Source organism: Megascapheus bottae, chromosome 12 (assembly GCF_031878675.1).
Source record: "Megascapheus bottae isolate mThoBot1 chromosome 12, mThoBot2.hap1, whole genome shotgun sequence".
NCBI classification, from domain to species: domain Eukaryota; kingdom Metazoa; phylum Chordata; class Mammalia; order Rodentia; family Geomyidae; genus Megascapheus; species Megascapheus bottae.
The window spans coordinates 47,049,910-47,059,327 of NC_143520.1; the positions used below are offsets into that span (position 1 = coordinate 47,049,910).

Below are 9,418 nucleotides of genomic sequence, written 5' to 3' on the forward strand. Positions count from 1 at the left end.
TTGGTCTGGAAAAGGGAGGTCTAAATGGAACCAAACAGGAAGCCTTTGTGGTACTCAGAGGAATCATCTCCTCCTCCTCCTCCACCTCCTCCTCCTCCTCCTTCACCTCCTTCTCCTCCTCCTACTCCTCCTTCTACTATTGTGGTTTGTGAGTGTTGAACTCTGGGCCTGGGCTCTGTCCCTGAGTTCTTTAGCTCAAGACAAGAGCTCTACCACTTGAGCCACAGTTCCACTTCTAGTTTTCTGGTGGTTAATTGGAGATAAGAGTCTCATGGACTTTTGTTCCTGGGCTGGCTTTGAACCATGATTCTCAGATCTCACTCTCCCGAGTAGCTAGAATTACAGGCATGAGCTACCAGCACCTGCCTGGTCCATGCTTTTCTTGTATCATCATCTCCCCTGTTAACCCATACTTGCTGATATTTTCTTGAAGTGACCATGGAAGATAAAAAAAAACTTCTGATCATGGGTAAATTAAGGTTAGAGGTCAAAGACTGCTACACATCTTATTTTTATTTTATTTTTTGCCATTCCTGGGGCTCAGACTCTGGGCCTGGGCAATGTCCTTGAGCTTTTATGCTCAAGGGTATTGCTATACCACTTGAGCTACAATTCCACTTCCAGGTTTGTTTTTGTATGTGGTTAACTGGAGATAAGAATCTCACAGACTTTTCTGCCTGGGTTGACTTTGAACCATGATCCTCGGGGCTCAGATTCCTACATAGTTATGATGGAAAGCATGAGCCACAGGTGCATGGCACCACTAGTAATTTTAAGTATATTTTGTATATATTTATTTGTTTGAACAATGTATTTTCTAAACAGTGTAGACAATGATGGAGAGCACAGTAAGATTAATTTCTAGTAGTATTTTGTCTACTTTAATCAGTTACGATAAGTACTGTATAATGGGTTTTATTTTAATATCCATTGCTTTTTAGCCACCTTGCAGGATTTCTGTTCTGGAAAAGATGGATGTGATGTTGGTAAACTGGCTCCTTAGGCAATGTGTACAGTGGGAGACATATTGTTTTTGTGTCATTACCTAGATGTTTAATATTTGTTCATGTTCTTTCTCATTTAGAATTAACTCATACACCAAGATCTAGGGTGACCTGGAGATCCAGAAATGCTGAGCGGATTGAGAGTATGTCAGAAAATGCATAGGCTTCCTTCATAGCTAATTTGGTGTGTTTGAAATATCTATTTAGTAACTAGGATGATAGCTTCAGTTCAGTCTGTGGTCTTATTTATACCCAGCCTAGCTTCTGAGCAGAGTTAATCTTCTTCTTCTTTCTCCTCCTCCTCCTCCTCCTCCTCCTCCTCCTCCTCCTCCTCCTCCTCCTCCTCCTCCTCCTCCTCCTCCTCCTCCCCCTTCTCTTCCTCTTCATCCTCTGCCTCCTTCTTCTATGTTATTTTTGTCTTTTCCTTTCTTCCTTCATCTCTTGTTCTTTGTTTTTCTGTCATTTCCTTCAATGTTCTTGAGCTCCCCAAATTTCATGGTAAAACCTCACTCTTCTTTTGTCATCATGTTTATTCTTTTCCTCTCATTCTCAGAACTACTTTTCTATTTTTTACCATTTTCTTTCCTGGCAGCTCAGCTTGTTCCTAGCTAGTCAGGAGGCTGAGATCTGTGAATCACTGTGTTCAAAGCCAGCTTGGGTATTAAAAAATGTGAGACTCTTATCTCCAATTAATCACTAGAGAATGGGAAGTGGGACTGTGGCTCAGGGGTAGAAGCAGTAGCCTTGAGCTGAAGAGCTCAGGGACAATGCCCAGGTCCAGAGTTCAAGCCCCATGACCCACAAAAAAAACCCAATCATTTAATATATAGTTCCTACAAGGAAACTTGTAGTTTGGAAGCATTTCTTTGTTCAGTGTGTGTGTGTGTGTGTGTGTGTGTGTGTGTGTGTGTGTGTGAGAGAGAGAGAGAGAGAGAGAGAGAGAGAGACAGAGAGAGAGACAGAGAGAGAGAGAAACAGAGAGAGACAGAGACAGACAGAGAGACAGAGAGACAGAGAGAAACACACACACAGAGAGAGAGAGAGAGAGAGAGAGAGAGAGAGAGAGAGAGAGAGAGAGAGAGAGAGAGAGAGAGAGAGAGAGCGCACTTGTACTCATGCATATACAATGGAAAGTTTGGGAGGCTAAAGAGTGAGAACTGAGAGGTAGAACCCAGAGCAAACTGTAATCATGAAGAAGCAGAAATTAAAAGAAGGTTCCATTAGCCTTAGTAGATAGGAGAGATGCAATCAGTATAAAATTTTATGAAATCAAAATCAGGGTCATAGGGGCTGGGATACTGGCCTAATGCTAGAGTGATAGAGTGCTTGCCTAGCATGCACCAAGACCTGGGTTGGATTCCTAGTACCATATACACAGAAAAAGCCACAAGTGGGGCTGTGGCCCAAGTAGTAGAGTGATAGATACCCTTGAGAAAAACCAAAGATAATTTTCAGGCCCTGAGTTCAAGCCTCAGGACTGGCAAAAAAAAATGAGGGTCATTTTATAAAATATAATTATCTGCTGGCCATAGATAAAAGCACTTATAATTTAAATGGGTGTAAATATTCAGTTAACATTTATTTATTTATTTATATCTATAGTAAATGTGATGAACAGGGGGTTACAGTAATAGTACAGTAAGGTAATGAGTACATTTTTTTTAATCACAGTTACCTTCTCCCTCATTTTTTCCTATTTATTCTTCTCTACTTCCCTTCCTCCCAAGTTGTATAGTTCATTTCTAACATAGTGTCTGGTGAGACAAGGACTTCTTTTATCACCAGATTCGAAAATTACTATTTTTTTCTATTTATGTCTTATGTAATTTCATTGGAAGAGCTGACTTTATCTGCATTTTTCTTGAAATTGTGCTTTCTTGGTTTTTCACATAAGCTTTTTATCTCTTCCTCCTATTATGTTTATAGTTATGATTAGTATCTTCAAGTAGTTAAAGAAGTTGTCATTTACACCAGGGTGAGGTGGCTCACACCTGTAATCCTAGCTACTCAGGAGGCTGAGATCTGAGGATCATGGCAAAAAGTCAGCCCGGACACTACAAAGCCATGAGAATCTTTTCTCCAATTCATCACTAGAAAACAGGAAGTGAGGCTGTGGCTCAAGGGTAGGATGGTAGCCTTGAGCTGAAGAGCTCAGGGACAGCACCCAGGACCAGAGTTCAAGCCCCAGGATCCCCCCAAAAAAGAAGTTGCCATTTAATAAAGCAGTTTATAAATACAATATATCTCAATCAATGTTATCACTTTGAACATTCTCATCCATCTCTCCTCTACCTACCCCATCTCTCACTCTTGTTAATTTTTTTTTTTTTGCCAGTCCTGAGCTTGAGCTCAGGGCATGAACCCTGTCCTTGGACTTTCTCAAGGCTAGCATTCTACCACTTGAGCCTCAACACCACTTCCAGCTTTTTGCTATGTATGCGGGGTTCCGAGGAATTGAACCCGGGTCTTTGTGCGTGGTAGGCAAGCACTCTACCACTAGGCCAAACTCCCGGCCCCCCACTCTTGTTAATTTTATAGGATGCACATTGGATTGTGAACTGCATTATCCTCATTCTTCTCTTCATTTTTTTATTATTATCTTTATGTTGTATGAGGGATTTGCCACCTCTTTCAACATCCGCATCCATCCCTCTTGTATCCACCCCTTTAACTGCCACTGGACCTCAGGGTTCTACTCTGTGGCTTCTTTGTTCTTTGTTAGGGCTCTCTATTGGAGACAATTATGTACCCTTTTTTCTGACATTTACTAATGTAAAGAAGCATTTTTGGTAATCAGAACTGAGAATGTTGCTAAAACTATAATAAATATCCTTCTTAAAGAATTATCCAATTCTAGGCCCTGGAGTTGGCCTAGTGGTAGAGTGCTTGCCTAGCATACATGAAGCCCTGTGTTCAATTCATCTGTATCCCATAACAAGAAAAGTCAGAGTGGTGCTGTGGCTTAAAGTGGTAGAGTGCTAGCCTCAAGAATCAAGCTCAGGGAAAGTGCCTAAGCCCTGAGTTTCAGCCCCAGGACTACAAAAAAAAGTATCCAGTTCTAAATGCCAACAGTGTCAAGGCTGAGTAACCCAGCTGTGTATTTGAAAAGAAAGTACAGAATTCAGGGTGAATCTTGGCATGAAAGGAGCATGCAGGTAGTGGTTTAGACTCCTGAGGGAGGTCCCTCTGCAAAGGGTCTCCTTTTTTGGGAGCATCACAGTAAATGGAGGGTCCAGAACTTTGTGACAGCTGGATCTAGGTTCATATTCTAAAGTAGAGATGGTATGTCTTACTTTGTGGATTTACCTTAACAATCAATTAGATAAACTATACAATCAAATTAGATAAGCTATATAAAGTACTGAGTACACAGTAGGTTCCTAAATGGCACCTCATCCTTTAAATTACATGGTGTGGCAAAACTAAACCTTTAAGACTAGGGTTAGTTCATCAGTTAATACTTAGTGAGTAGCTGAAAATAATTAAGAGTAGAATAAATATTTGCAGGATCAAGTATGAATAAACTACTCACACTTACCTCTTAGGACATTGGTTATCATGACAGCTCTCCAGCTTGAGACTGTTTCATTTTGTTTTTCTGTCTTTGTTGGATCTAAGATTCAAAAGTAAGTTTCCTGAGCTTAATTATGCTATACCCTGACTGCCTCAGTATAAAAGCCAGTGAGGTTTTATGAGGCAGGCCATTGACTGGATGTGATCATCTTATTTTCTTGTGGTCTCAGCCAGGGTGACAGAGGAGAAAAAAAATTCAGAGGTGCATGTGATGTATCTTGGTCTTGTATTCATCATCATTGTAAAAGGGAAGGTTTACATATTTGGTGGTATAGAAAGTGGTCACTTTATAGCTGAGTTAACTTGCAGGATGACACGTAGTATAGGGAAAGAGACAGAAAAGTGGGACCCTTATACACTTTGTGGCTCCTGAAGTCTATACAGTATAACTTTTAAATTCTATTTTAAAGGCAGAAAAACTTTTTGAATTCAGAACCATTAAACCCAGCATTTGTAATGTCAAGACACTGAATAGATTTTTATAACTGCAAAAGACCTAAGAAATCATCTAGTCTAAACTCTTCATTGGACTTCTGATTGAATATAAGATTAGATTACTCTCAGGTAGCTCAAAACTTTTATTCTTACAATTTTGTAACATATAGGCCAATTGCAACTGGCCATTTCAAGCAACATATAGTATTTCAATGAATAACTAATCATTTTGATCAATTTATGCCTCCATTTATATGTAAGAAAATTATAGTTTGTTATAACTAACAGTTGCAATATTTACTAATTTATAGAGGGTTTTCTCACCGGAATTCCACTTAAAGGAAAGATGAAATATGACTGATATTTTATAATCCAATCTGGAGTTGCATACATAGTCCAGAATAGGCAATTATATTTCCAAAGTGAGATAAAAGCATTCCCCTCTTATTTCTTGCTTTTAATTCTGTGCCACTATTGAGTTATATTGCCTCGAACAAGTGAGGATCAGGTTTTGTTACAGCTTTTGTATTCTGCTCATTCATAGGGCCTACAGAGCCTTTGGCTCCTAGGCCCCTCAGAAGGAATGACTTTGGGTGGAAAAGATGACATTATTGGTGAAATTGAAGGCTCACATAAACTTACCTCCCCAGGGAAAATATCTGAAAAGACATCATTGGGAGCTCAGAAGAAAATATTATGTCCTAACCTTTTAAAAATTAATCCACCTATTAAAAGGGATCCCAAATGTATTTCATTCTAGTTATAAGCTGAAAGGTACGATGATTAAACCAAGACAAATGTAGTGTCATAAGCAAATGTCATGCCATAGATTTACCTACCAACAAGACATTGGCATGGTTCAGGTCAGAGGTTAATTAAAGACATTGAAAGGTCATTCTGTGATTAGGTGAAGGCAGAGTTTTAATAGGGCATCAGTCTGACCCACATTGACAGAAGATTTATGCCAGCCGTGATGACATCGCCAAGAATCCTGCTGATAACAAGAGCCTCAATATTGGACTGAACAGAATGATGAATGGAGCACATATCTCCTCACACTTCTCATTACAAGCTCTTTCACTCCTGGTGGCACTTAGCAGCATTTATTTACTGGAGTTTGAAGGTATAGGACAGCAACCCAGTATATCTAATACTTTTAAGTGTACACTTGTGATATAAAAATGAAACAAGAGATAAGATTGGGTCTTTGAATAATTGCACAGCTTTGCTTCCAAGATTATATTCACTGGTACTAACATTATTCCCCCCCAACCCCCACCCCCTGCCCGCCACTCCATGTTCTTCCAGAGTGTGAGCAGTTCAAGAAAATTAATTGTCTAAGGCAGAAGGTCAGAGGGAAAAATTACTGATAAGCATGAAACATGCTATAAAACAGCTCCTCACCACATTTTGCTTTCCAGAGCTCATAGTATAAGAACAAAAGATAATGCAAAGAGAAAGATATACACATTTACTGCTATGCCATATTTAGAGTTGCTGATGTGCTGTTCTTATTTGGTTTAGATTAGGTAAAGGATCTAGAAAGAAAGCTCACTAAATGAAAAATAAATAAAAATCAAACAAACAACTTACAATATTACTGTGCTGAAAGCAAATAGAAGAGAAACCAACGCCCTGATGAATAATGTTTACTTTTCCACGAAACTCCTTTTCAATATGCTATGTATTTATCAAACCAACAGAGTGTAAATTCTATGAATAAGCCCTATCATCTCTCACTCAGCAGACGCCATGAAAATGATAACTACAGAAAATGGTTAGTATTATAAAAAGCTACTTTCTATACACTTAAACATATCTACTTCAGCGATTTCACAGTGGGCAAAAAAAAAAAATCAACAAGGGAAGAGGCAGCAGGACCTTCCGGTCCCCTCCTCATCCTCCCAACCCTCACCCCAGGCTTTGCTCCATGCCTTCAGAGAAGACCTTCGAGCAGCCAGTAGAAGACATGCGACTCATCCAGGAGCAGCACCCCACCAAGATCCGGGTGACAATAGAGCAGTACAGGGTGAGAAACAGCTGCCAGTCCTGGACAAAACTAAGTTCCTGGTGTCAGATCACGTCAACATGAGCGAGCTAATCCAGATCCTCAGAAGGTGTCTTCAAGTCAATGCCAACCAACCAGGCCTTCTTCCTCATGGTGGATGGACACAGCATGGTGAGCGTGTCCACGCCCATCTCGGAGGTGTATGGGAGTGAGAAGCACCAGGATGGCTTCCTGGATATGGTGTATGCCTCCCTGAAGACCTTCGGAACCAAGCTGTCTGCCTAAGACTAGAACAGCCAGTCTCAAGGGTTTTTATTGTTTAACCCTTCCCAAGGCAGAAAAGGGATATGACCCATATCCCATGTGATTGGCCAGTTCACCTATACAGACCCTCGAAGCACACAGCCCCCACCTAGGCTGTGAGGTTCTTGTGTATTTCAGCAGAAACTCAAATTCCATGTGAACAGTCAGGTTTGGAGAACCCTGTTATTTAACCTAGGCTTGTTTTGCTTTTAGATCTTAGAAGTTTAAAATACTTTGCATGCCAAGTTGCCAATAAAAGACAAATCAGAAGCTTTCTGCTTGAGCCACCAACAAGGACTAGGCAAAGGGAAGATCACATAACATCTAACCCCCAAGTGAAAGTCCACATGCACTCAGGAACAGAGATGGATCCATGGAAGGAGAGAAAGCCATGAAAATATTGCCTTTTTGATTTTTAATCCCAGTCTTTAACTCAGGGCCTGGGCTCTGTCCCTGAGATTTTTGTTGAAGGCTAGTGCTCTACCACTTGAGCCACAGGTCTACTACTGACTTTTTGTCAGTTAATTAGAAATAAGATTCTCGCAAACTTTGAAGCCTGGGCTGCTTTCAAACTGGGATCCTCATATCTCAGCCTCCTTGAGTAGCTGGAATTACAGGTGTGAACCACCAGTGCTCAACTGACTTTCCTTTTTTTATTTTGAGGTGATTCTGTCTGTGGGATAACACATTATAGATGGGTTTAAAACAAATTAATAATTCAGTCCACCACAGAAATCACTTGGAACCACCAGAAGGTAAATATGCATGCCCTGAACCACACACACACACACACACACACACACACACACACACACACACACAACACTGGAACCTGGTCCTTGGCACAGATAAGTGAAATAAGCTTTTCAAGTGCCTGAACTAATCCTACCTGAGTGCCTAACAACTACAAATCAAGAGGAGGATTTCCTTGTTGGATTTGTGAAAATCCAACACTTTCCGCACATTTTTAGCTTAGGATCTTTCACTGGCCTTGACAAATGTTTGCTACAGTGGCCTTTAGAACATGCAAAATAGACTTGTAAACTGATTTTTTCTCTTCTAGTCTGCTCCCTCAGAGGCTTCTTTATGCAAGAAATCACCTGCATTAACTGGACTGGCCACTGTAGGGCAGGCTTTCTTGAGAAGAGAGGTCTCTGTCAGGCTACTCATTCCTTACTGGTGCATAGATCTGTACTGGGATTTGGAGTGGCCATTGGGAGATCTGGCATGATGGCTATTGAAGAGTCTTGTTGGTCAGTTTTTGCCAGTTCATATGTAGTCTGCTAGAATACATGGACCTCCTTAGGGCTGTGTATGTGTCTGGATATGTGGATATGGAGGGTGTGTATAGGTAGGAGGGCATGTGTTTGAGGATCTGCACCTTCCTTTGGGAAGTTTGAATTTGTGTGTGAATAAAAAGAAAATATTTAAGTTCTGTAATTTGTGCAGAAAGCATAATATTTTCCTTCCTACTATCTGTGTCTCTCTGAGGTTTGTTTAAGTGTCAGAGATGAGTTGAAGCTAATCAAAGTTAACTGTCTGGATCTGTTTCCTATTTCTAGCTGTTATACCAGAATGGCATGGAAATGGCATAACATCTTTACTTTCTCTTTTGTTGTATCCAGAAATGTTTTATGAAGAATTTTAGGCAATTATGGCTCTTTAAAAAGAATAGTGAGGGCCAGGAATGGGACTAGTAATACAGTGCTTGGCTTGCATGCACAAAGACCTGGGTTCGATTCCTTGATACCACATACACAGAAAAAGCCAAAAGTGGTGCTGTGGCTCAAGTGGTAGAGCGCTAGCCTCGAGAAAGCCCAAGGACAGTGCCCAGGCCCTGAGTTCAAGCCCCAGGACTGGCAAAAACTAGTAAAAAAAATCCATCAATTTGCTGGTTTGTACTAAATAGTTACAAAAAGTGCAAAAGAATAAATCCATAGACTCTGTTCTCAGGGACTTAAAACTCACTGACTGAATGATCAAATAAAGAACCAAGGAAGCAACATCGAATCTGTTAAGTACTACAGGAATGGTATGAGACTAGATTTCTGAAAAGTATTCCCCGCTTACTTTCTTTCTTCCTCTGGTACTAGGG

The 9,418-nt window shown here is 40.4% G+C and overlaps 1 pseudogene; it reads left to right on the forward strand.

Moving 5' to 3' along the window:
- The first annotated feature begins 6,942 nt into the window (after positions 1 to 6,942).
- LOC150056490 (microtubule-associated protein 1 light chain 3 beta pseudogene) lies at positions 6,943 to 7,305 on the forward strand (annotated as a pseudogene).
- Positions 7,306 to 9,418: the final 2,113 nt, after the last annotated feature.